The sequence below is a fragment of the Xiphophorus maculatus genome, chromosome 22 (genome assembly GCF_002775205.1).
Source record: "Xiphophorus maculatus strain JP 163 A chromosome 22, X_maculatus-5.0-male, whole genome shotgun sequence".
NCBI lineage: Eukaryota > Metazoa > Chordata > Actinopteri > Cyprinodontiformes > Poeciliidae > Xiphophorus > Xiphophorus maculatus.
Window position 1 is genome coordinate 18,924,922 of NC_036464.1, and position 27,103 is coordinate 18,952,024.

At 37.6% G+C, this 27,103-nt stretch overlaps 1 protein-coding gene across 2 annotated transcripts in view; it reads right to left on the minus strand.

Annotated features, from left to right (window-relative positions):
• The window catches only part of LOC102238152 (muscarinic acetylcholine receptor M3-like), an 86,719-nt gene extending 60,064 nt beyond the window's left edge, over positions 1 to 26,655 (minus strand). The window contains exon 1 of one of the 2 annotated variants that reach the window (XM_005808834.2): positions 26,476 to 26,655. The gene's annotated coding sequence lies outside the window, so the exon portion shown is untranslated. Of the gene's footprint in view, positions 1 to 10,793; positions 10,854 to 26,475 lie in introns of those variants that run through there. The other variant, XM_023327078.1, reaches the window with a different exon arrangement.
• Positions 26,656 to 27,103: the final 448 nt, after the last annotated feature.

Below are 27,103 nucleotides of genomic sequence, written 5' to 3' on the forward strand. Positions count from 1 at the left end.
TGGGTATCAGATCCAGTTAAACCTTACTTCTTACCTGATGATAGTTCAGATAGACCTCACTCCCTAAAACTCCCTTTCATTACCCTGAACATCACAGTAAGGCCATGAAAAATAAATGAGCTCATCCAAAGAAGAAAAAAAATATTAGATTGTCTAATGAGGAAACCAGACTAACGTCTAAGTTTAACAAATGTGATTTTTATATAGACTGGTTTTCACTTTTATGCACAATTTAAAAAAACAACATAGGTATGGATATCTCAACCATTTTACAGCAGTTTGTTTGATTTGTAATCTACAAATATTTCATACTATTGCACTGAATTACTGTAATGCCAAGTAGAAGAAACACAGGGACCTAAAATATTCAATTAGGTGCGCAAGAAAAATGATAAACGATCTGCACACTCTCCCTGATTTCACCTCTGATGAGAAACAGGACAGTTCCACAAATTAGTTTGAATTTTTACTGCATCGGGGTCAGCTCAGGTGGCAGCGAGACGAGTAATGGTTAAGAATGCAATGAACAGCTTCCGAACGGCTTGGAAGACTTGCTGAGTTCATGAAACTTTTAAACTGAATGGAATGTGAGATGAGAGGCTTTTGAGATGTAAATGACTCATGGCCATTTAAATAAAATAAATACAACACTCCTCCCAGCATATAAATCCCCAACTTAATTTAGCTGAGTCAATAGATCACCGGGTTATGACTGATATGAAGTTCCTCATAAAGCTGCAGCAGAGTCTTTAAATGTAACTGAACAGAAAACAGCGATGCTACAAATACACACTGGACTGGATATTCTTAAATAAATCCATGTGTTGCACTGAGAAAAATACACAACTTTGTAAATTAAATGGAGTTTTTGATGTTTGTGTAATTAAGTCTCCCCTTAATTACACAAAACCTGACAGGCTGCAACACATTTTAAAAATGAAGCCTGCTGCACGTCTAACGCTATTGATCCTGATTGAACAAGCAGTGTGAAATATTGGCTCTTCTGCGTTAAGACAAGTCAAATCCATGTCAAACACACTCATGCAAGTGTTTTAAATAAAAAGGTTGTTGGGTAAATTGCATGAGTTATACTCAGAGGGTCATAAGTCACATGTCGAGGGTAGTTATGAGCCCAGGGGGTGAATAAACATTAAAAAAATAAATAAAAATCAGAGCATGGTCTCCAGATCATTAACCCTTCAGAGCTCCACTGACCTCAGATGTTCATTTAATCTCCTCATGTTTTGGTGAGTGTGGAAGAGACATAGTGTGAGGATGTGTGTGAGGGAGAAGGCACCACTTTGATGTTGTAATGCAAAATTTCTTTTATCTCACACGGAGCGTTTGAGGCTTGGCTGGCTGTCCAAAACTCAATTAGAGACGGTCTGAGTGTGAGCAGACTGCATAAGAAGAGGTGTGAGGCACTGAGGTGTGAACAGGATGGATGGAGGGACGGACGGATGGACGGATGATGGACAATGAGATGTGATTAACAATAGTCTTTGGAAAGCTTAAGTCAAATCCAATAGCTACATGCAAGACTGACCACTGCCTGACTTGTACAGTACATTCAATGAGTTTTGGTACAGTGAGAGGCACGATCCACAAATGGAGAAAATGTGAAAGATTTTGAACACTCCACCCAAGTATCTACAAGAGCAACACAGACTCATCCAGACAAGAGCCCAGAACAAAATCCACAACACTGTAGACCTCAGTGGGACCAAGTAAGTTCAGTGTTCATGATGTAACAATAAAAACGGCAAAAACACAAAATCTTAGAAAGTACTTTTGGTCTAGTTTCTAATGAAAATATCTTATTGCTCTTGAAATAAGACAAAACCAACTGACAAGTAACTTTTCAACAAGTTGTAAGAGCTTGTTTTGAGTAAATAAGTCATTAAAATTGATGGAAAAAGTTGCATTGGTAGTTTAATATGAGAAAAATGCCAATAGAACTAATGCTTTTTCACTTAGAACAAGCTCCTATATCTTGCTTGAAGGTTACTTCTAAGTTATTTTTGTCTTACCTCAAGTGTACTGAGATATCTGCACTAGAAATTAGACCAGAAATACTTGGTAAGATTTTGTGTTTTTGCACTGCTGACCAAAATGAACACAAAGCCCATCCCATATTAGCCAGAAAACATCTTGATGATCAGCAATACGTTTAGTAGAATATTCTGTGGACCGAGAAAACTAATGTGTAACCTTTTGCAAGGCATATGTCCAATGACATCTGACTAGGAAATCCAGAAAAAAAACATCACAGTGACAGTCAAACATAGAGCTGGTAGTGTAATAGTCTATGTCTGTTTGCTGCCTCAAAATCTTCATTACTTGCTGTAATTGACACCAATTTGTAATTCCATAATTTTAATAGTTTTACAGACTTTATATCATTCATGTTTTTATATGGGATTCTGAACTGCAACACAATACTGGTGTAAGAACAAGTATGACATTCATTTTCTTATCATTAAACCATATTTATATTTGAGGACAGCTTGCTTATTAAATCATCTGCATCCTGGCTGCACATTAAGAAATATTCCTAAGCTTATTTAGTCCAGCTGTAACTCAAGGTTTCATCATCACAATAACAACAAAACCTAAAATAGTTCAGCAACAATAAAGCCCCGTTTTTATATGCTCCCCTCAGCCAACCCTGTCTTTGTTATTCTGTTGATTCCCTTGGTAAAGTATCCCAGTGGGAAGAAAAGGTGAATTAGAGAAATGTACATAGACTGGAGAAAAGTAAGGTAGACAAGGCTGCATTTATTTGCTGTGACATAAACTGGACTGGGAGACCCCCTTCCTCCCTCCCTCCCTTGCATTCTTTGATGACACTCAAAAGATGAACGGCAGCTAGGTGAGGAGGCAGAAAGGAGGAGAGGAGAGGAAGAAGGGAGGAAAGAAGCAGAGGTACGGCTTTTTACATTGGGATCTTTCATCTCTCTCCTACCATCGGTCATCAGAAATGGGAGAACACTGACTCCCAAACACAGCGCCTCATTCCATTTCCATTTAGCTATGAGAAACAGGGCTTTATTGCTGTGTCCCGAAAGGCGCAAAAAGAGTTATCCATATGCAGAGGAATCCAACTGCACTCTCAAAGTTCCCATGCCAACTCAGAAATATTCTCAGTCTTCGCATAAAGAAGGTCATTCATCAGGGAAAAGCAATTTCCTGCCTTTATGTTGCAGTCCCTAAAAGATTTTGTAACATCGACAACATCTTCCAAAAATAAATTGCAATTTTTAAACGTATCCCATGGTTATACATAATCAGAGACTGGATGTCTCAACAAAAACATATATTGACTAGACTTGTGGGGAACTTTTATAAGGGAAGAGTATTAAACATATAAATTATCCTAAAATGTTTGTCATTTCTAAGAATCTACTCAGAACGAATAATACGTTTGCTAGTATAATCATGGGAACAACATTCTGGGTGATTTGTTTGGTTTTTGCCAAGTTATTTGTGTGGTTTGACCTTTTGATATTTCGCAAACAAACAGTAGGAACTAAACACTTAAAGGCAAATGAAGGACTCCCCACTGGCGGCATATATAGAGAAGTAAGCCACAACAGACAGAGGAGTCAAAGTGAGAAGAGAAAAACAACTTGATCAGATAAAAAATAGATCAGAAACAGTTTGAACACAACTTCAATAATGCCAGAGCTTCAGGAGAGACACAGATAAAATTAAAAAAAGAATAAATAAATAAAATAAAAGTGATATACTGACTCAAAGCAGTTACTAATAAGCATCCAAGTACAAAAAAAAAATATTCATTGCACGTTCACAGTGAATGTTTCAGGAGACAAAACTATTAGGTGACTCAAAGATTGTAAGCACACAAATTTCCCCTTGATCTGCTGTGACTGGCAGATGGCAGATAGAACATGAAAATAAATTACATTTTGTTATTATTTTTTTAAAGAGTGCAGAGAACCAAGAGGTGTATAAACACATTAAACAGCAGAAGCATAATGAACATTTTTAACTACAACACAAAACAATTAAAGGTTAGGAGTAAACGTGCATAAATGGGAATAAACTTATAACTCAATATTCTGTTGCAAACTTCCTATTTCCTCTATCAAATCTGGATTTTTTTTTTACATTTATTTTTATGTGTTATAGTTCTTAGGCAGAAAAAAAAAAGTGTAAAATCTGGAACATGTACCAAAGCAAAAGGCTAAATGATGCATCTCTAACTGGAAGTGGTGAAGCTGTATTGATTCCCCTGACAGACTCTTTCACAACTACTGTCCACCAGAGGTGTTGACATTTGCTTTACCTTCTCTTTTACATTACTGAGCCAATCAGAGCCAGGAGGAGGTCTTAGCACATTCAATCATGCTCACACTGTCCTCTCCTGCATTACAGATGTGGTAAGCATAGCCATTGATGATGAAGGATAAACTGTTTCCCTATAGCCTTGGATTGTATCTCTGCCATTAGCACCGATGCAGCATACCAGCAATCTTGAGCGTGTACATGCAGTGCGGTAGAGGGAGTGAGAAGCACATACACAAGCATGTTTGACAGCTCTAAGACCATCCTCCTGGCTCTGATTGGTTGTTTCTGACCATGTGTGATGCATTTCTGCAGATGGCAACAAGTCCAGAGGGAGAAGGCAGAGGAGCAGATTATCTGTCTCATTTTATGTTTTTTTTTTATAAAAGTTACTGCAGTTTTAAGAACGAATGTGTTTATTTCATTCACACAGTCTGCTGATTGTTTTTTTTAATCCTCTACAGAAACTTTCTCAGTTTTACAAACATGTCAGACAACGAAAGCAATATTAAATGCATAACCCTAAACTAAGAGAGGATAGCACGAGGGTCTTCAAAACACAATATTTTTTTAAACCATTAGCAGCGAGCTGGAAGCATTCCTTTGGTGTTTAACAGGATTACAAGGAGCGTCTTTCAAGCAGAAATTTATTTCACTCCAAGTTTGTGCATGACTTTCTTCATGAAAATACAGAAAACTGCACGTAAATGTCTGCATCATGGTTTTTAACTGGGTTAAAATAAGTAGTTAACAGAATTATTTGAGACTTCAAGTTGTTTTATCGATTCTAAAGTTATTTATGTACAGTATATTACCAACTGGCTGCTTTTGAATATGTAACAGTGAATTACAAATGTAACTTCAAAACACTCAACATTTAGCAACTGTACATTGCTCACAGCTACAGTACTTCAACAACACCATCACCATGTTCTTGTACCTTCTATGCAAATATAAATTAATTTAATCAGAATTTCCTCTTCTACCTGCCACGGCTAAAAAAGTAATTTCTTAAAGTACTAAAACTCAGTTTAAGTGAATACTTGATCTAAAAAGTACCTATACAACAAAAGAGAAAACAAAATGAGCCAAAGGTTGCAGAATAATAAAAGACAATAGGATTACAAAAGTGTGAAGCACGATCAACACAACTCGCAGCAGCCAGAGCTGGGTAACAGCTTCATCAATTCAACTCATAAACAGATCCCTGGTTTCCAGTATGGACCGAAACAAAATGCAAAAAGGTTTGAGATCCTCCATATCTGCGTTGCCTCACCTCTCTGCTGAATCGAGAGGTAATTCTGCTCATAGTGACTGTGGGCTGCAAAGTGACAGCGGTGAATTAATGATTCATTACGCCTAGTGTAAGCAAACAGCGAGTCGGCGATGGAGCAAAATGGATTTATACACATATCCAGCGCCAAACCATGGTATTTCTTTGTCCATTAAAGAATATTCAAACACCCAGGCAGGTGGAAAAAACAGTAAAAGCAGCAAAAACCACAGGATTTTAAAAAAAAAATGTTCTGGTTAGATTCATCCTCTGACAAGTCTGAAAACCCGAAAATTCCAACGCTCCTAATTATTCATTATAAATGAGATATATGGAACCCTAAGCTTGAGGCTAAAAGAATTTTCCATTTTCCTCTCATTAAGGCAGGTCACTTGAGCCACTGCTGCAGTTCAGCCTTGCCATATGTTTGTAGGTACAAGATCAAGTAAAACTGTAAAAAAAAAAAAAAAAAAAAGGCTGCACAGTCCTTGGGATGTTTGATGCTGAAAAGAGCTTCATAAAATTTTGAGTGAGCATGTCAAAAATAATTCTCCAGCGAGGGATTAATATGGAGAAAATTACACAATTGCGGAGAGTGGTGTACATGCATATTCCATTAAGAGACGGGGAGCTTTGACTCATGATGTGGCTTAGAAAATGCTTACGTCTAATAGAAGAAATTGTCTGTAGTTCAGAACTTCATGCAAAGAAATAATACAGCAGCTTTTCCACCTGTACAAGACAACTCGTTATTCTCCTGTGTCAACAGATTCCCTAAAACACAAAATCCAGCCGAGCATAACAGATTCACAGATGAAAGGTTTTTTTAGGGGGGGGTTTCTGTGGTTTATTCAAAGGACACTGCTGCTCAAGTTCACAAATCATCTGCTCCTCTTATGTTTCAAAGCCCTTTCTGACACTAATCAAAAGGCATGTGACAGTCATTATTATTTACAAAAGTTATTAAAGTTGATGGGATCTTTTTATAAATATAAATATTTACTTAAAAACAGCTTGGTGTCACTAGTGAATTGGAATCTAACAACATCCCCCCAATATTAAAAATATAATGGTGTTTTTCATCAAAATGATTCAAAAGCTTTACGGTTGTTGCCTCAGCCTCAGTTGATCCAATGAAATAAAAGCAATTTATTGCTATTCTACTACAATTATCCCCTAAGTTTGAAAATGTGTGTGTTTTGTTAAAGACTCTTATTTTCAAGTAAGAATAAAATTTGTTCTTAGGTTGCCTTTTTGTGTGGATAGAGTGCTTTCAGGCTGGCTAACACTACTCGGTTGTAAATGCATTAATGAAGACACCATCAGTTGTGTGGCTACGATTTGGGTAACTGGTAGAAAAAAGGAAAAATGTTTTCAACTGATGATGATGCAAATATAAATGTTGTATTTTTATCAAAATTATATTTATGGCATTATTTTCTAAAGAAATAATTAAACTGAAACTAACCACTCAGTAAGTGTTGGAATTTATCTTCTACACGGTGGAAGCCAGGCCACCAATCAGAACTCATCCAGTCCTGTTGCTAGGTAGACAAAGAAGCTCTATCAGGTCTATTATTAGATAGAACTGATAGAGACAATTACAGAGGGATGGTCTTCCCTCTGAAAATGGAAGACCATCACAACAGCGATCTATCACTAACTGCATCCTACTTATAAGTGGGCATGTTTTGTAATCACAAGGTACTCAAAAAAAGTTTATTGTGGGTACCACCAATCACAGATGATGATATATGCTTTTCACCGTCCACAAAATAATAATCATAATAGTAATAGCTTTTCTTCAACTCCTTAAACTTGGCTTCTATTTTAGCCAAGGTTAAGATTTATGAATGGCTTCCTATTCCTAAGCAATTCCTATTCTGTTTTCATTACATGTATTTCACTTTTCCGCAAGTTTTCCTTTACAAAAACACACAGTTTGACATTTAATAAAACCTTTGAATTAACTCTTTAAAGGTTTGATTTGTAGTGACTTCAAATTCAACGCCAAAAGGGAGAGAAAAAAATGTAAACTAACTCAAAGGCATGCCGATTAAAATAAAGTCCCGCTGCTGCATTTATTTTCAGCAGAGTTGAGTAGAAGCAGCCTCCTGTTCACAGTGAAAAGTCATTACTTTTTTTTTTTCCAGCTGTTGTGCCTTTATGTTATGAGTTTCATCTGAGATCAAATAGTAAGTCGGTGACTGTTTTGCTTTTACACCACTACAGCACACATCTCCTGGAGCTAATTGTACCATTTAGTTCTGACATTTCACATCCTCTGACAACAAACAGTTTCGAATAGATAGATGTCATACACTTTAATGGCATAACCTGAGTGTATTTCATAAACAACTGTGGTTTGGGTTTGCTAGACTGTTATTTTAACCAATGAGCAAATTTCTCTCAATGTCAGCTTCCTGGTAAGTTCATATAATTTCTGTAAGCTTTGTTTTATGTTTTTCCATATTTTATTTATTTTGATCTCTTTCCTGGGTGTACTGCTTTGACGAGATGAGTTACTCCCAGCTGTGAATATTTTATCATTTTCTCAGCCAATTGAAGTAGTTTCTTTTTTTTTTTCCCTTATGAATAATTGGAATCACATATGAGAAGACGGGTTTAGACTGCTTGGGTCACTGAACTACACTTTCCAACTGCAAAATGCAAATTATTTGAAACTAGCAAACAGTTCCTATTAAGGCTCATGCAAGCACTTTCTACAAGAAAAAATATTCAGCATTTTTTTTCTTTCATGGAAACCCAAATGGAGAGTATTTGAAATGAATAGAAATAGAGAAGCATCAAAACCGGATGGTTTTACACTTAAAACCTAAACTTCTTAGTAAACAAGTTTGTGATTTGCAAAACATTTACTCTGTTAAAACAACGATAAAATGATTTCAAGTATTCCAAAAAAAATGCTAAAGTTTCTTTTCATTGCATCTCATCTTTTGAACATCATGCACCTGCTGGTGGAGCTAATGTATTGCTACAATCTATATATTAAAAATAATTCATAATTGCATTTTTTTTTCAACCTTACAGTAACCTTGCAATTTTATGGTATTATTTTTACAGCCAGTCTTGTGGTTGTCTAAATGCACAGCAAGCAGCATATGTCTTACTGATGGATGAAACATAAGCAAAGATTGAATGACCTCAGTGTTTAGACAAGTGCTGTGTAAGGTTGAGCCACGTCCTGTCACTTCCACTGAGTGATTGCAGCGAATGTGAAAATGGCCCAGATAATCACGACGAGGTTCTGTTAATGGCAATGAGGGTCTAAGAGGGGCTGAGCAGGGAGCTAATCAATGTGTGGCCTGCCAGAAAGACAAATTAGAAGTGAAAAGAAATCTTAGTGTGTGTGATGCTAAATAAAAAAAACAACTGAGTTTTCTTTTGTGGATGAAGATATCTAGTAAATCTTAATATATGAATGATTTCTTTATTTGTCTGAAAGGGTTAAAATCATGGATTAAAATTGTTTTACCTCAGACATGTGAGCCTCTGAAGGATAAACTGTAATAAGAATAAGAGTGTAAAAAGAATAAATGTAAATAAAATAACCATGTTACCTACCCATTTAGTGCATGTCCAGATATTGACACTCAGGAAAAATGTGAAACAATTAGCTTTTTTCTTTTTTTTCATTCTAACTAGATACCGAGTCTACTGTATTGTGTTGAGGAGACTATTTAAAACAGCATATCTGCAGCAACATAAAGAGTAGCTGTTTCCTTCAAGGTGAGGAGTTATTGCAGCTGGAATGGTATAAAAATATTGTACACAACATGCTCTTTTTGGCAGCAGTTAAGTTTTAAACATAACAGAGACAAATGCTCCAGAGAAATAATGCCTCCCCTGGATGAAAACTGAACAACATTCTTTCATTTTACTTTGTCCTTGGCTGTTCAAAGCATTCACAAAGAAACAAAGTGATTCTGGAAAGCTCCCAGTCTGCAAAACACACAGTCAACTGCTGTGTTTATTTAGGTTCTTTTATAAAGCCATTGCAGTTTTATTACCGTCAGCAAACATGTAGTTAAAAAAATTAGGATGACTCTGTGTTGCTCCAGCACTCCCACAGGCTGGTCCTGTTTTATAGGGAAGTTAAAATGCATGATGGTAATGAGTTTGCATGATGTTCTCAAAACATTGAAGCACATAAAGCTGTAATTATGTGCAACAAGTTGTAACAAATTGAAACCCAATTCATTTGAAACATCGGTAAGGATCATCTTTCTTGATATAAAACATTCTCATTAACATAGAATATTGTCCAAATAAGACCAGTAGGAATTAGACTTTATGGCCCACACATTTTTGACACTCCACAAAGAAGGTAAATTAAAATAGGTGAAAAGTTAATTTATTTCACTAATCCAGTTTAAAATGCCACACTCTCACTGTTATGACCCACAAGGTGATGTGGCATATTTTATATATTTTCTGGATTTTGGCTTATATCTAATGAAAACCTGAAGTGATGTTTTTTTTTTTTTATTATTATTAAATAAGACCAGTAAAAATAAAACTTAAATTTAATTTCAAAGCCCACTCAGTCAAGAAGAAAACAGCTGACAAATGGAAACACCACTTCAGTCAGTGTCCAATAAATATCATGATAAATGAGTTTTACTTTCAGAATGAAATTTCCTAAATAAAGTTATTGTTTAATACTTCTAATTTATGGAGCTGTACCTGTATTTTGAATTAAATACCCTCAAGCCTTCTGACAGATGTGTCATTTCCCTCCTCAACTGCTTTCAGACACATTCAGCAGAAGGAAAATTAAACACTGGCCTAAACACCAAAGACTGATTCAGACGATTACAAGTTGAAGAATTTAAACTGTCTGCAGTCTCCTCCTCTCCTTCATCTGCTTGCCTTGTTAATGTTTCTGGTCACTGCTGAAGTATTTCATAGCAACAGCCAAATGGTCTGAACCCTAACTCCACCGAGCCACTGGCAAATAAAACACATGGACCTGGCACTAATGTGATTACGTTTCTCGACATTAGCGTAAGATAGTCTTTGGGAACGAACCACCGAATTAAGAAGTCCAAACAGTGGATTGAGAACAGTATAAATAACCTCTGCCACATCCTGATTATGATATATGGAGAGTAAAGTGTTTTGCTTAAACCTGCTGCCAAACCCAAGATACAATAAAAGAGGTAATTACTGAACCAGGGAAATGACTCACACACTGTTGTTCTCAAAAGAGTAGTTGATTGTTGTCAACTTATTATATCACATTGAATCCAGATTCTCGGTGTTCAAATAATAAGCAGAGGTAGGTCACAAGGTCACTCCTCACCCCTGGTGGTTCTCACCCAGCTGAGGATTAAATGGGATCTGACTCCTGTAATAAAAGAGGCATCAGAAATATTAGGCAGTCAATTATAAACTCTGGTAAAAATGAAATGTAACAAGATTACATTAAAGAGCTTTACTGGGCTAATCTGGCTGAAACAGAGCAGTGAGAAAGGCCTGGACAACAAAGACAGAACACAAAAAGGTGGCAAGGAGAAATTTATGAGGATTAAAAAGGGTTTACCAAAAAAACTGAGCAGTTTTATTGTGAACTTTAAGTACTTTTATCCAACCAAGATACATGTCAATAAATATACGGTTTTAGTGTGTCGTTTACAATAAAGAAAATCTCTGAATATGAAGGCCTAGACAAGAAACTGACACCGTTGTGTGTTGTGATAAAATGTTGCGATGCCATTTGTTTGTCTACAAAATGATTAAACAAAAGTGTTTAAAACAAGTTTGGACATTGCACCATCCACTGACTGTACTTGCTTTTCCTTGCAAGGTTGCTCTAAAGCCTAAAGACAATTTAGACAACAATACTTGTTTTCACACTCAAGAACATAGCCAGAGCACCTTCAAAGAACTCAAATATACACATTAAGAAAATGCAAACCCCATCAGGAAGACCCAAACCCAAGGCTCAAACTTACTACCGTAGACATGCGCCTTGTTTCCACTGAGCAGTACGGCACGGGTTGGTGAGGTTTGGTACATTGAATTAATAATCAGGAGATTTTTGAAACTGTTAGTTTTCCATACATCAACAAAACATTTAGTTGTTGCCAAAAAGTGCTTGGACTGTTCCTAGAGGTAGTAGAGACCCAAATGGAAGTACAAAAACATGCAAAAGGAGAATATTACACAATAGATTAGCTTTAAAATTGATTTTAAATGCCTCATAGACACTGAGAAAGAGCATCACGGCAACTACAGAGAGATAAACAGCAATAACAAGGAGAAATATAAATGTAACCAGACATAAAATCCTCAAAAAGCAAGTCAAAGCAAGTACAGAAAGATTTAACCACAGCTACCCAGAATATGTCTGTTTGTAGCTGCCTCAATTTTGTTTGTGACATTGTTTTCCCCATTGAAGACATCTTCTTTAACACAGCTTTGAAATAAAATGCAAAACAAATTCCATATAAAAATGTGTGCCCACTCCAGAAATATATAAAATCAATCGCCGGAATAATGATAAAGTAATTCAAAGATCATGAAAAGGTCTGAAAGTTCAATAGAGCAGTAGTGCTGACACAAATTAATGGCAAGAAATGTTAACAAATCTGCTTTGTGCCTCCCCATCGACACAAACGCAGATCCAAACACATACTTGAACTTTCACAGTGAGCATGTTTATTTGAAGCAGCAGAATCCCCAAACTACCAACTAAGATGGCACCTTGCTTTATCTCTGGCTTTAGTCTCCTGCCAGTTCTGCCACAACAGAACAGCAAAAGTCCATCAAGTCCTACATTGTTCATTTTTGCCGTTTTCATTTGGACAGATCTACACTAAGCTCATGCCAGGAATCTAAACAAATAAATCAAGCAGATTTTACTTTTATGTATTTTTATTTGTATGTTTATGTTTACATCACTGTTTTAGTTGATTAAATAATAAAAATAATAAAACCCAGTAACCTCTTTGTGGTGCCTGTATATGCAATTAATAAGCCTATATCGGGTTATGATTACATTTCACTGAAACACAGAGGGTATCAAGCCAATAAACAGTCTCTCTAACATTAGCCATGCCAAAAACTTGTGTGTGGAGAAATGCCAGGCATTTCCATTCTTTCTACCTTCTCTCTCTCTCTCCGGCTTCTGGACTGCAGCTTATCCCAAAGACACCACTGTAGCTTATGTATTTATGGAAGACCTTTCAGTAACATTCTTGGGGATAGTTTTTAATTAAGTTTGGACAAACAGACAAATGAGAACTGGTTCTAAAAGGTAGCTCACCGACTCATGTCATTGTAATTCTCCAACAAAGCTTTCATATTGTGCCAAGTTACTCAAATTCCTGCAATGATCTTCAGTCTTATCTCTCAGTTAAGAGGAGGTAATCCTCAGAGATGTATTAAAGGTTTGCACAACTCAATCCACAAAAAACTTGAGAGGTTCGGAAATAGCAGGTGCATCAAACTGACAGTTACTTAATAAGTGAAGGGAATGTAACTCCAGAGACTGAATCAAAACATTGGGTCTGAATGCAATTATTTAATTTCTCTTTTCCTAATTAAAGGTTTAAGAGTCGCTAATTACGCTGCACTGTAACGGCCTTTTTGTCGCTGTGGTTAAGTCGACTCGTTTTCTCCGTGGCAGCTTGTTGTCAAGCTGGCATGTAGAGTGCAAAGCAAATTTGCCACAATGTAGCTGTGTTGTTGGCTAGCCCATCTCTCCCCAAGAGTATTCTCCATTACTCCTCCTGAAAAACATCTTCAGGTTCAGTCAGTACCAGCTTCATAACTCTGAGACCAACCTGAATAGATTTATTCATGTTATGCTAGAGAAAAAAAACATAAGAAACCTTCAAAACTTTTTATTTACAAGTCATAAGAGCCTGAAGTGAAAGTAAATAAACTTTCATTTGGGGTGTCACTTCTTCTGACACCATTGAACATGGTGTTAATTTTCTTCATTGACATTTCTGCCAGTATTCTGTCATCGGTCTATTTAAATAATCTAAAAATAAGAAAGAATATTTTGGAAAGCTATAGGGCCTTGTGAAAGCATTCAAGTCTTCTAAACTTTTTCAAATTTTCTCAAATTACAACCACAAACTTTCACATTTTTCCACTCAGATTTTATGTGATAGAGCAATAAAAAAAGACAAACTAAAAGCACCAGCAAGACCAGAGGTAATTTTGTGAAGAAGTTCAATCTAAAGCAATAGCTTTTTACAACTGATAGGACACCATTCAATCCAGAATCTGCAAATAAAAAAATTGATGGCACAACTGCAAACCAACCTGGACAAATACATTGATAGATCTGACAAGGATGACATTAATCAGAGAAGAAGCCAGATGGATCATGCTAACTCTGAAGGAGCTGCAGCAATTCACAGCTGAGGTGCCAAAGCCAGTTGACATAGCAAATATTAACGGTACCATATAAAGATGGGCTTTATGTGAGAGCTTGATAGAAAGTCAAGGGAAGTACTGTTGCTACATACAATTTCTTTTCGAGTACATTTTTGAAAAACATGCATTATTTTCATTTCACTTCACTTTGTTTTGGTTTTTTACTTAAAAATCCAATAAAACACATTAAAGTCTAAGTTCAAATGCATACCAGTTAGAATATACTGAGGATACGCCGATTTTTATCAATATCTGATCCAGGCCTTAGTTTGCTGCCAGAAGGAATAGGTAAACATACAGAATGTACAGAAGAAACATCAAGATGACTTTCAAATGATTAAGGCAACAAGCAATACTTTTTTAACAAACCAAGACAGCATCTCTTACTCCTCCAGATTGCAATCAGATGTTTTCTTGTTGCAATTCTGAAAAAGACACTTTAAAAGCCCCAAAGAAGCATTGTCCACATCTGTGTCCCTTTTGTCTCATTTTGTTCTCAGTTTTCAACTCATCCAATACGAGTAACCAACCGTGCCGCTGAAGATAAAATATTGACCCAAACACCTCTTTAGGCACAGCCTGACAAAACAAAAAAGTGGAACAAAATTATTTCCACTCCCTTGGGTTGCTTCAGACTCATGTAAATGTCATGTGCCTGAAGGCTGAGGCTCTAGCTGGCATAGATTAATTTTTACTCCCCATAGTTTAGCCAAAGGGGTTTGCTCTTCATCTTGCCCAAGTCTGGTAGAAGTTCCAAAACTCATTGTTCCTTTCTTAAATGCCAGTCAAACAAAGGAAAGACGAATACTTAAAGGCAGATGCTGAACCAGTCGCTCTTTAAGAACTCCACAAATTCCCTTGCTCCCACCTGCTTCATTGAGAAACATTAAACAGCAAAGTGGATTATTTCAGTTTCCTTTGAAACCACCATTCCAACTTTGTTGCCTGGTGGGAAGCTGATATTGCTGTGACAACCACTAAGCTACACAAAAGGCAACCTTCAAGCCTCATCAAGTACGGGAGCAAAACAACCCAACCTGAGATGAATTAATCAGGCGAATGGCTACAATAAAACAACAGTGTAAGTAGTTTATATGAAGTTTACATGTTAACTGTAACATTAAAGGCCAATAATTGATCCCCAAAGCATGAGTGAAATGTCTGGTGTAGTGGTTAATTTTGCCGTTCAGGGACAAAGAAGAACAGATGCTTTTCCTAAAAGGCACATAAGCACTAATGTGTGTGATTTCAGCTAAATATTTACGTCACAAGGCAGTAAAAGTTGCTATTAACCCCTTACCTGCCATCCTCAAAGAGCTTACACGCAAGACAATGGGGCAGTGTCATCATGACAATTAAAATGTCAATACCCTACATTCATGTTAGAGACACATATTAACAAGAATATAGTCATAAAAAGAAAAACATAAACCAACCTTAAATGAGATGCTACAGAGTAGGACTTTAAACCACAGAACACAGTTTTGTTCATGTACTATGCTGAATTTCTGCAAAAAGAATCACTGCCAAATCTTCTAAGACCTTATTAAGTGCAGCTGGCCACTGCTCCACATAGCTGAAACAAGTTGGCAGAGGCTCCTATCAGCAAGTTCAAATCCCTCTAAAAATGTTCATGCTCATCCTTCGAAAACTGCATGGCATTGGGAGGGAGCTTTACGAGTGTCCTTGGTCTCGATCCACAATTACGATCACGTCATTAGAGCATTCAGTCTCTGTTGTGCTACATACTGCTCCTCAAGGAGCTTTTAATTAGTTCTTCAGAATCGGATCGCTCACTTTGTTTAATGGCGTAACAGGTGTTGGACAAAAACAAATTGTCTTTCACTGTGTAGCACAGGTGTCAAACTCCAGTCCTCGAGGGCCGCAGTCCTGCAGTTTTTAGATGTGCCACAGCTACAAAACACTGAAATGAAATGTCTTAATTACCTCCTCCTTGTGTAGATCAGTTCTCCCAGCCTTGCTAATGACCTAATTATTCTATTCAGGTGTGGTGCAGCAGAGGCACATCTAAAAGTTGCAGGACAGCGACCCTCGAGGACTGGAGTTTGACACCCCTCGTGTAAAGCAAGTGTGACCACGAGATTAAACGAATACATTCAACTTGTCAACAAGTTGGCCTTTGTGAGACATTTGTGAGACAAATGTTACATGAAAGAAACCGTGAGACACAGTAACAAAAATGTGACTTCGGAAAAGATACAATCAGTTAGAAACAAAGTTATATTTGGAGAAAATGAAACATTAATGATACACAAGAATGCAGAACAGACACGTCCCACTATTTTGAGATGTTGTTTCCTGTCACTGTTTTGTTCTTCCGTATTATTGGCTTCGTTTTAGTTTTTTTGACAAGTTAGAGGTTCTTTCTATTGGGGATGTCTGGGTCAGTACTTATGTTAGACATACACAAAGAAAAAAAAAACAAGATGTCAAGATAGGAATTTGCATTTGCATACCCATCATCTTTAAGAGGGAAAAAAGATTAAGATTATTAAATTTGTGACTTATCACGATAAAGTCAGATTGACCACTTCTGTAAACTATAAAAAAAACTGAGAGCAAGATTGGACTGTTACTTTTGCTGTTAAGCTCTCACTGACTGACAAAGAGAGCACAAATAAATACAAAAAACATTTAAGTACCATTAAATGACGACATTGCATCCTGATTAGAAGCATAAATCTTCTACTGAACTAATTAGTTTACAGAGGAGATTATGCATTGATGAGTGAGTTTAATTTTTAGAGCCTTGTTAGTTTTAGGAGCTCTGATGTTCTTCCTCAGCAGTTTTATTACCCAAAATTTAAATAGGACTGTGCAGACACTAATGGATAAAAAAGGTTCATATCAGTTTTGAGTTGCTTTGATATTTAGACAATCCAGTGTATGAGATGTACTTGAATACACCATGAAAACACATCTATTTGCTCTGGTCAGAGAGACCCGTCAAAACAATATGAGTGTATTGTCATATTTCAAATGATGTGCACAGTTTTGAAGTGGTTGAATGCTGCAGGCAGCTGGATTTGGACATTTTGCTGAGTTTTCTCTCATGCCAGTGACAATTCAGCTTGACCTTGTTTCAGGTGAGTACGTCGGTTAAGTGCAGTGCGAGCAACGTACCTTATTGCTGTCAAAAGATGTCTGTGCCGACAATGTTGTGGTTCAGTCCACCTTTCTTTCTCCCCTGTATCTCCACAAAAGTTTAGCGATAGCTGGGAATCGTCTCTCTCTCTGCTTTGGTGTCACCATTTAAAGATGTGCGACGGATGTCCATTATGCACTTACGCAGATCTGCACATAAACAGCCTGCAGGTGTTCATATTTAAAGAAACACTGTATTTGTTTTGGTTATTTGTTCATGATGAACCAACAAAGTCCCTGTGACTGTTAGTCATTTGGGAGACCTAAACACAAATGCTTTGCGGTGAAACACTTTCAAAATAGCATAAAGCAGCCTTTTAGCAGCTTTGTATGGTGGTTAATTAAATATTAAAAATAACTTGACAAATATGACTATCTTGAGAGACAGTTATACAATCGCCAGGTAATAATTTAGATCTAAAGACAAACAGTAGGTTTTAATAACTCACCCAAAGCAAATACAGGGTTACAGGTGATTAGAGTCATTAGAAACCTGAGGCTTGACTTGGATTTGCCCCTCAAAGACTTTAGACCTGACAAGGAGTTGGAAATAAAAATACTTTTAAACATCTCTTGCTGGGGTGCAGCTCCACTAACAAAGAGCTGTCTAAAGATATGTTTGGTCTGATTATGACCATTTACAAAACACCTCAGGATATTGCTTTTAATGTGGAGATTGCTAGTTTCAATCCATTTACATTCCACAGGTTTACTTTTAATTTCATGAATCAGTGTTGGCTTACAATAAATATACTTTCGCTTCTGAAAATGATTTTTTTATGCTATTGCCTAATGAAATGTAACATTTTCTGACGTGCCGATGTGCTTCGATTATTACCCACACCATCGTCTTTCTTTTCTTCACTGCATTACGAGCATAAAAGGTGTATGAAACAAAGACAGAAGAAAGTTGAAATGATAAAAATCATTTGTTAGATTTCCACCACACACCTGTCTCTGAAACAACTTAAAATGTGAATTTGTAAGGATATGCTTTCATGCCCAGGGCCCGCCGTGCAATTTGCCTTGGTTGAGACATGCTTGATGAACTGTATCACAAAAGCGAGTGGGAGTTTGACAGAAACAAACAAATGGAGGTAAAAAGGGTGCAGCAGATATTTTTCCCATCTAACGTGGAAAACATTTCATGACAGAACCCTAAAAACCCTTACGCAATGATAACTTCAGAAAAATTTGTTTTGACAGGAACCTAATGATACAGCAGGATGTAATCTTGTTTTATGCTGGAGAAATTTGACTTCAAACACTTTCAATTTTGTCTTAGATAAGACTCTTGTTTTGACATTAGTCGGGTTCATCTGCAATCATCTCATGCTGATGTAACCACTACTTAATTTAATTAGCAATAAATTCAGTAGGAAAGTTACTTTTGTTCTAGGGTCACACAGGAGGATGATGAGCATACAAGTTTTAACAACTCAAGTTTATTTTTCTTTCCCCACAAACAAAATAATAATCCAGGTTGTCATGAAGTGCGGTGGTGGAGTTGGTGAGGCAGCTGCAGCGGACCCAGGTATGATGAATATGGTGATTTAATGAAGAAAACCAGGCAAAACTACGAACAGCAGGCACAAGGAAACACTGACGTCACAGAAGCTAACATTGACGTTGACATAGACGAGGACCCGACGAGGAACAAAGAACACAGGTGGAGTTAAATACACGGGAGGGTAATCACAGAGACGAGACACACCTGGGAACAATCAAGGGGAGGACAGGACAACGAAGAGACGCAAGGACACAAAAAACTCTAAATGAACACAGAAAACACAGATCCTGACACAGGTAACACTAATTACCTTAATAAAATTAAGGTATAAAACTTAATTTGTCCATCCTTATATAAAAATATCAGATTAATATATAGAAAATTGAGGGTAGTTTTTTTTTAAACAGTAGCTTTAAAGCTTATTTCAACAAAAGAAATTACATATTCCAGTTAGTCCTTCAATATAACAGTTCAGTCAGTCAGTTCAGTCAATGTGCACATAAGTTGTCCGTTATGAAAATGTTCATGAACAAATAGTTTGTGGAATAAAAAAAAGATTTGGGGGCCCCCCTTTTTGTCCAATAAGCTTATCTGTTGTCCACGCAAAACATCCAGCAGCACCAGAACCTCCGTCTTTCCAGGCTTCAGTCCGAGTCACAAAGATGGCGGCGGATCCCTCCTGGTTCTGGAACCACTGGATCGTTCAGATCTCGGTCGTCCAAAAAAAAAAACCAACCTGCATGCAGAGCGTTAACCGATCATGCAGGTTTACGGAAATCATAGAAATCTTTCAATTACTAATCAGTGAAAATCAAATTAGCGTTTAAAATAAACCAAAAACGCTCAGTAATAAAGAAATTACTTAATAAACATCACGTCATCATAAACAGTCTCATTTCACAGAGCTATGCTGCTTACAGAGATACACTTTATACTCCTGTTGGTTTTTTTTCCAGTTAAAAAAAAACTGAGCAACGTTAGCTCCAGCTAGGTACCCATTCTGCGTAAGTAAGCAGCTGAAAATTAAACAACAGACTCACCGGAGAAATCCCAGAACAGAATGTACATTATCCAGTTCAAAGTAAACAGATTTCTCTCATATCACAGCAGCACTTATTTCTGCTGAAATGTGCTTAGTCTGCCATTTCTGTTTTCTTCTTCCCTCTTCTTTACTCTTCTTCTCGTACCGACACAGGAGAAATTCTAAGAACTAACAAACAAACACATTAAACATACAGACAGATCAGCATAGTTTATGGGGGTTACACTGACAACAGAAAGAAAGCCTTGCAGTTCCAATGAATGTCGAAATCAAAATTTTTTGATCATAGTGATTGAGGGTTTTTTTTTAAACTGAATTCAAAATATTGCAGAAGGATTAAAATTTATTTAGTGTCTGTGTTTGAGTGATCTAATGAATTTCTTGATGACATTTTGGGATTCACAGCATACAGGTAAAGGTGTTGAGGCAGATCAATTTGGATAACAGTGATCACTCAGTACCACCCCATTGATTTGCACTGACCTTTCCTACTGTAAACACAATAAAGTCCAAATAGCCAAGAGACACCCCATAGAGTCACAGATTCTTCAAGTCCCTTTATTATTTTTCAATTATACCCTCTGGAACAATGACTTATGTGAATACTTCTCTTTTTTTTCCTCAAAATCAATGCATATTCGTGTCACTAAGATGTAGTAATAGCATTTTTGCTAATCATTATCATTTATTTTATACTGTCGATGGATTAACTTCTCTCATCGACCAAACCTCGTCTTCCCACGTTAACTGACAAAAATCAAGTCTTTTTGACTTATTATTTTTACATTGTTTTCCTGAACCGATCATTTCAGTCCCACATGTCTTCCATTTTCCAAACTGACAAAAACACAATCAACTAAGCCATCCAAAAGTTTAATGCAAGCCACACAGAGCAGTCATGGACGGTTAATGTGTTATTCTTTTTCTTACTTTAGTTGTCAAGTACGTGTCGAAAATGTACCATGGTGCTCACTGAGCAATACCTTTTAATAGAACAGAATGAGAGAAAGGAGTTTTAAAAATTTGGGTGAATAAAATCATGCAATCATCCATTTAGAAGCGGCGGCTTCCTTGGTCACACACTCAGCTGAAAATGTACTGCTGCTCCTTCATACATGGTCTGCCTCACGCTCTACACAATATAAATATCTTCTTTCAATATGGACAGGAGGTCTATTTAAGATACAAACATCTTGGTCCTTTGCACAGGCTACACTTCTCCTAGTAATGTCTACACCTTTTCAGCCCGTTCACAACCCACGCCTCGACCTGCTGCCTCTAAAGTCTCTGTAATCCGCTCATCCATGTCATAGAGATTCTTTAGGGCTCATGATCAGGGAAATATATGATGGCAGAGTAAATACCAAATGCATAATATTCAGTTAGGATTTCCTTCACATTGTGATGAGAACTTCTTCGATTTTTTTTTTACAACTTTATTATCAAAATATTATGAATTTATTACTCTATTTTCTGTTCTTTAGAGTTTACCTTTGTCCCCAGCAGCACCTCACCCACACTCTCAACCCCTGCTCTTTAATTGTGTCATTTGCAAGTTTTCAAGGTTTGCAGAGAAATTTGAAAGTCAAACCAATAACACATTCAATCAGAATACCTAAAACTGCATCCGCCTTCTCTTTTATAAAGACAGAAGTGATGGTTCCATCACAGACTTTACTAAATATTTCTCACATCAGACAAAAAAAAGTCTGTTTGCACAGAACCTTAATACGCTTCAGAGCTATGGTGAGACAAGCATACCAGAATTTACATTTGATAACAAAATATTTCTCATGAAATAGCCGTGATGTGTTGGCCCCAACTTCAGGATGCACAATTTGAACTTTTGTATGCCAAGTTCAGTATAGTGCACACCTGCTAACTTTTTTTTAATCGATCTCTCTTTGTCCCAATGGTTCTCCACTGGAAACAATGACAGGCAGCTTATCAATTTACTTTCTGAGAACAAACAGAGAGCAACACACCGTTAGCAGTCATTCATGGTGCATAAACGAGTTTGCTTTCATCGAGGGAGCAGCAGAGAGTGAGGCAGTGTGAGAAAACCAGTGGCACATAACAGAGAGGGGTTAGTAAAAGCAAAAAAAGACTAACTACAGACTCAGAGGGAAGAAAGGGAATAAACACGGGCCAAGACTGACAACCCTGGAGGAGCCCAAAAATGGGGTAAAGCACATCAGTCCAAGCAAGGATTGCAGTGGAATGCACAAAGACTTTGTATACATAATCAAACTAAATGCAAATAGTTGTACCTAATAGTTAAATGTGGTCTGTTTGTTAGGGCGACATGTATGGCCACAGTGGACAAATTGAAACATGCATGCTATGAGATGTACTATACACAAAGCTTCGTTGCCTGCTTCTTAATTTCTTCATTTCCTGCTCAGTACACGACACTTGAACTGTAACCGAATCGCATCATCTTAATCTGTGTGTAAATTGTTGCTTGCTCGACATGCACAATTTCCTGAGGTAAACACAAACCACCTGCGCTATTAACAGTTGCAAAGTTTCTACCTTATTGCTCCCAATAATTGGCTGAAGTTAAGACAATCTGCAAAGGTCAGGGAGTGATAAATGTCATCTCATATTAGCAAGGGAAGACTGAATTGCATCCTCAAGGCACAATATTCGCCAGTAGTTAAAACAATAAAACCATGAGAAACAAAATCAAGAAAAACATCATCTTCTGTCAAGATATTATTTGCAGTGGGAGCCTGTAAAACCGTGCCCAAACCTCTTCATCAACAGCCACATTAAATATGCAGCCTTTCTGTCTAAGACATCTAAAATGTCAAGCTCAAGTCTGCTTCTGTCTTCCCAGCACTGCGTCTCTGAGGCAAAGCAGGCGCCATGAATGTGGGACAACAGTAGCTGCCCAGAAAGTGGAGGCAAAGACATGGAGGCAAAGCACTCACCTCATAAGGCTTCGCTGTAATCACACCCTACGGCAGCACGTCTGCTCAGCAGAGGAACAACAGGAGATGGGAGAGGGAGGCTGCATAAACACAGCTGTTTATGGGAAACTTAATTGAGCGGAGGGTGATTGACAGCCTTCTATCCAAAGCTTAAAAAAAAAACAACAAAAAAAAACAACAAACACACCTAATTCTGTCAGCTCTGGTGGAGATAACCAACAAAACTTTTTTTTTTTTAAACATAAAAAATAAAAAAACAAAAGCCTTCCCAGCTGAGACATTTAAAGGCCAGCTGCTGGAATATTATTTATGCAGTTGTTTTAATAATTGAGCTGAAGATGGAAAAGTTTGAGCCCATGCGCCGTCTAAAGATAGACACTGCGCTTTGCTTTGTTGTGTTCTGCATGGCTGTGAAAGTGGATTAAACGGGCTTTAACATCAAGACGAGCTCTAATGAAACCCAATGGGGGAGTTAGCCTTTCTGTTTGGCCAGCTGACTCCTGTAAAATACCCATCACTGTCTCCTACTTCATGCTCTTGAAGCAGGCTGCTGGTGCCAGAGCGCATGCAGGCTAATGACCGTGTTACTACATAGCTTTGTAAAAGTAATCAAACCTCTTGATTTCTAATGTTTCCATTGGTTTTAGTGGGATTCTAGGTAAAAGTGTAGCATGCCTACTGGAAGTACTTTGCAAATTAACATATTGAAAACATTTGAACATATAGACTGATTTTATTTTTTTTTTATTTTTTGCCCGTTCTTCTTTTCAAAACAGTTAAAGCTAAGTTAAATTGCATTAATTTCCAAGTCTTGGCTCAGTCCATGGAGATGGTACATTCAAACTGTTGTCGTAGTTTTCTACCACATAGCAATGTTTGCCATGGCCTCTAATTTGCTTATGGCAAACTTTGAGACTGTTTTCTTTCAACTTTTTTTTCTTGCCATTCTTCAATAAAGGCCAGACTTTTAGAGTCACAGTTGTTCTGTTAAGAGATTCTACGGTCTGAGATGTAACTATCTGCAGCATTTCTAAAGTTATATAGAGCCTTTTTGGCTGGTTCTCTTAATAATAATCTATGCCTGTAAGTGCAGGTGGATGACCATGGATTGTAGTACAATACCATCTTTCCCTCATGACTGGTTGAACAGTGCTTTGTGAGATGTTCAAAGCTTTGAATATTATTTTACAACCTTTATACCTAGACAAACTCTGCAAGAACAGAGAAAGCTCTCTTCTCTGCCAAAATAATATCACTCTGTTCTTGCAGCACTGCTTTTGAAGTTCTCACGGCTTCTACTGGATGCTCCATCAAACAGAACAAATATTAAATACACAATTTGCTGTAGGAGTGATCTGTGAGGACTACTCAAGAGTACCTCAGTTGAGTTCTTGTGAAGCATGGCCTGTTTGAACTTTGTTCTTGTTCTTGCCACCTTAAATAAAAGATCAAATTTCTTTCTTAATATGTATTGGCCTTACTACAGTGGTTTAAACTTCTCCACAGACTCGTTCACTTACTTTCTCTAACCTACATCTGAGAGTCTAACAGGACAGCTGTATTTATACAGAGATTAAATCGCCCTTGGTTGGACTCTATTTCTAATTAGGCACCTTCTGATTGTGATAGGATATCCTGGATTTTATTAAGAGGTATCAAAGTAAAGGGAACTGAACAAATGAATATGATTCATATCAGATGTTTATTTTTAGACAGATTTGGAAAACATGTTTAGCATTCCTTAAATACCAGCAGACACACACAGATACTCTTGACACTGACTCTTGGTAGTTTTTAGAACACATTTTGAAGTACTCAAACTACTACTGCGTAATACTGAATACATCAGTATTCACGCTACACACTGCTACAGAACATTACGTAGCCAGCATCTGGTTATCTAAGGCAGCCTTTGATTCCTGACTAAAATCTAAGGTGGGCAGAATATTTCAGCTTTTGGCTCCAAGGCTGGGGGAAAGTTTGCCTCTAACACACTGCTTTGATTCTGCAGATGTGTTAATAAACCAGTTGAAATCCATTCTGATTTCAGGTTGGTATACTGTTTGTTACTTAACTTTTCAGTAAAGCACTTTGGGACTATCAGTGAAGGAAGCTTTTAAATGTGTTGTGCTTAATTTGTGGGATGTTGGATTTTATGGTTGTAACATGACAAAAGCTGATGAAGTCTGAAAGGAATGAATACTATCGTCTTTACATATTTTTTAAATAACATTAAATAACATGTGAAGTAAAGAATTGCCTCAGACATTTGGTTTTGCTTTTCAAATATCAAAAAGTTGATGATCTTGCTGGAACAGTGAGATACGTTAACACATTTTGGCTACTGAAGAGCCACGGCTGCAATCAACAAGCACAAGTTAAAAAAACAGAGAACAGTAGCCAGCCTAAAATTCTACAAATCCATTTGAATCCCATTTGTTCATCCCATAAAATAGACCGCATCCAAAAATATGTGGTTTTTACATCTACAGTCTGTGAAAACCAACGCATCAGCGCAGTCTGGTAAGGCAGCACCCTGGTACAGCAGAGACTGAAAGCAAACAACATTCTCATCCTGCACTGAGCCATCCAGACCTCTGTCACAAGGGTCGGTGCTCTCAGTGTCCTGCCCTCCACCCACAACCCATTTGCGAAAGTCATCACTGTGATCAATACAATGGCTTCGGCTCCCTTTCAAGCACAACAAAACTATCTATCAAAAGAAGAAAGCCTAAAAAATATATATTATTGGCCACAGCTCAAACAATACATCACTCCTTGAAAGTTCTATTGTGTTTTCTCCTTCACATGTCTCTTTTTTTGAGGTGGAGGACTCCTCTGCTACGTTTCTCACCAGAAAATGCAAACAAAGTCGTAATATCCCTTAATTTCCCCCCCAGTTTGCACCATAACAGGCCTTACTTTACCTTCACCATGGCACAAACTTCATTTCACAGCTCTGTAAGCAAGGATTTGTTGACTTCAGGAAAGGAATACACCTTAATTGTGTGTGTTTATATGTATGCAACAGAATTAAACTCAGAGCCATAGAGGTTCACAGTGACGGTGTAATGCTTTGTGATTTATGCAGAACTACTGGAAATGTCAAACTCGCACTCTGGCTTTTGTTGTGATGAATAACTGCTGCAAGGAAAATATTTGTACCATGGCACAGATGCCATTCGCTCTGCTCTCGCTCGTTATGCAGCACAATGTCAAAGTACCCCCCGGTCACATTCCTTCACATTGCCATCTACGGCCTTCATAAATAAGCAATAAGACTAATACATGAAAGCCTTCCACTTGCCATGTAAGGAGACCATTAATTTTCTGCACAGTCCGAAGCTAAAAAGAGAGAGAGAAAAATAAGAATACGCAACTTTTAATACTCCCCCCCCCCCCCCCCATTAAAAAAAATAATAACTTTCACTTTCATTTATTCAGAAGAGTAAAGCATTTATCTTCTTTTTTTGAGTGTTTTCAATTATCTTCGCAAAATCCTTCTCTCTCCGTCGTATTTTGGGAGAAGCAACAGAGCGCTGAGGGATGGGCAGGGATGGATGCACCGGGGGGAATCAGCAGCAGCAGCACTTGTTTGCCAAACTTGCAGTCGAATAAAAGCGGATTACATCGTTTAAATAAACTGCGCGAAGCTCTTTCACTCTGGAGTCATACAAAAAAAAATTCTGAGAAGGTGACACATGTCAGCAAGTTTTAAGTGCGCCGAGAAAAATTTTGCACATTTACGCAGCTTCTAGAACCGGTTCTGTACCACACGTCAAAACGAATCACTTTCACTCGGGAATTATAAACTTTCATTACTTACCTCACAACAGTCATTAAAGTCAGCGGCCACATTCAGCAGAAGCAGCAGATAAAAGGACAATCCATTCAAACTCCTCAGTTCGTGTTTTTGGCTCCGTGGCTTCGCCGGAATTCCAGTACCGTCCGGTCACACACGAAGCGCTAACGGCATCTCGCTGGCCAGGTTCTCCACCTTCCACGCTTGCCGAGCCCGTGGCTTAGGCGGGGGATGAGAGGAGAGGAGCACAGTGGGATCTCCAAGAGCGCACGGGAGAGTCACTGCGTCAGGATTGGCCAGGGGGAGCTGTGACGCACCGACAGGTGGCACACCAGTCGAATAAAAGCAGTTCGGATTCATTCATGGGCAATGGCTCTGGGGAGGCGACCGCAGCAGCAGATTTAACCGATAAACACATTCAGCCAGACAACCCTGTTGTTTTAGCGCTTAAAAAAAGGAAACGAAAACTACAATGAAGAGAGTTTTTAATTGAGGTCATATATCTTAGCATTTACTGCGGTTTTGAGAAAATAAAACAAATGGCGTCATTTCAAACAATAGATTATGCACAAGTCAACACGAAGAGTATGTAATAATAATAATAAAACAAAGCAAAAAATAAAATATATTTAGCTATTAAAATGGTGTACAG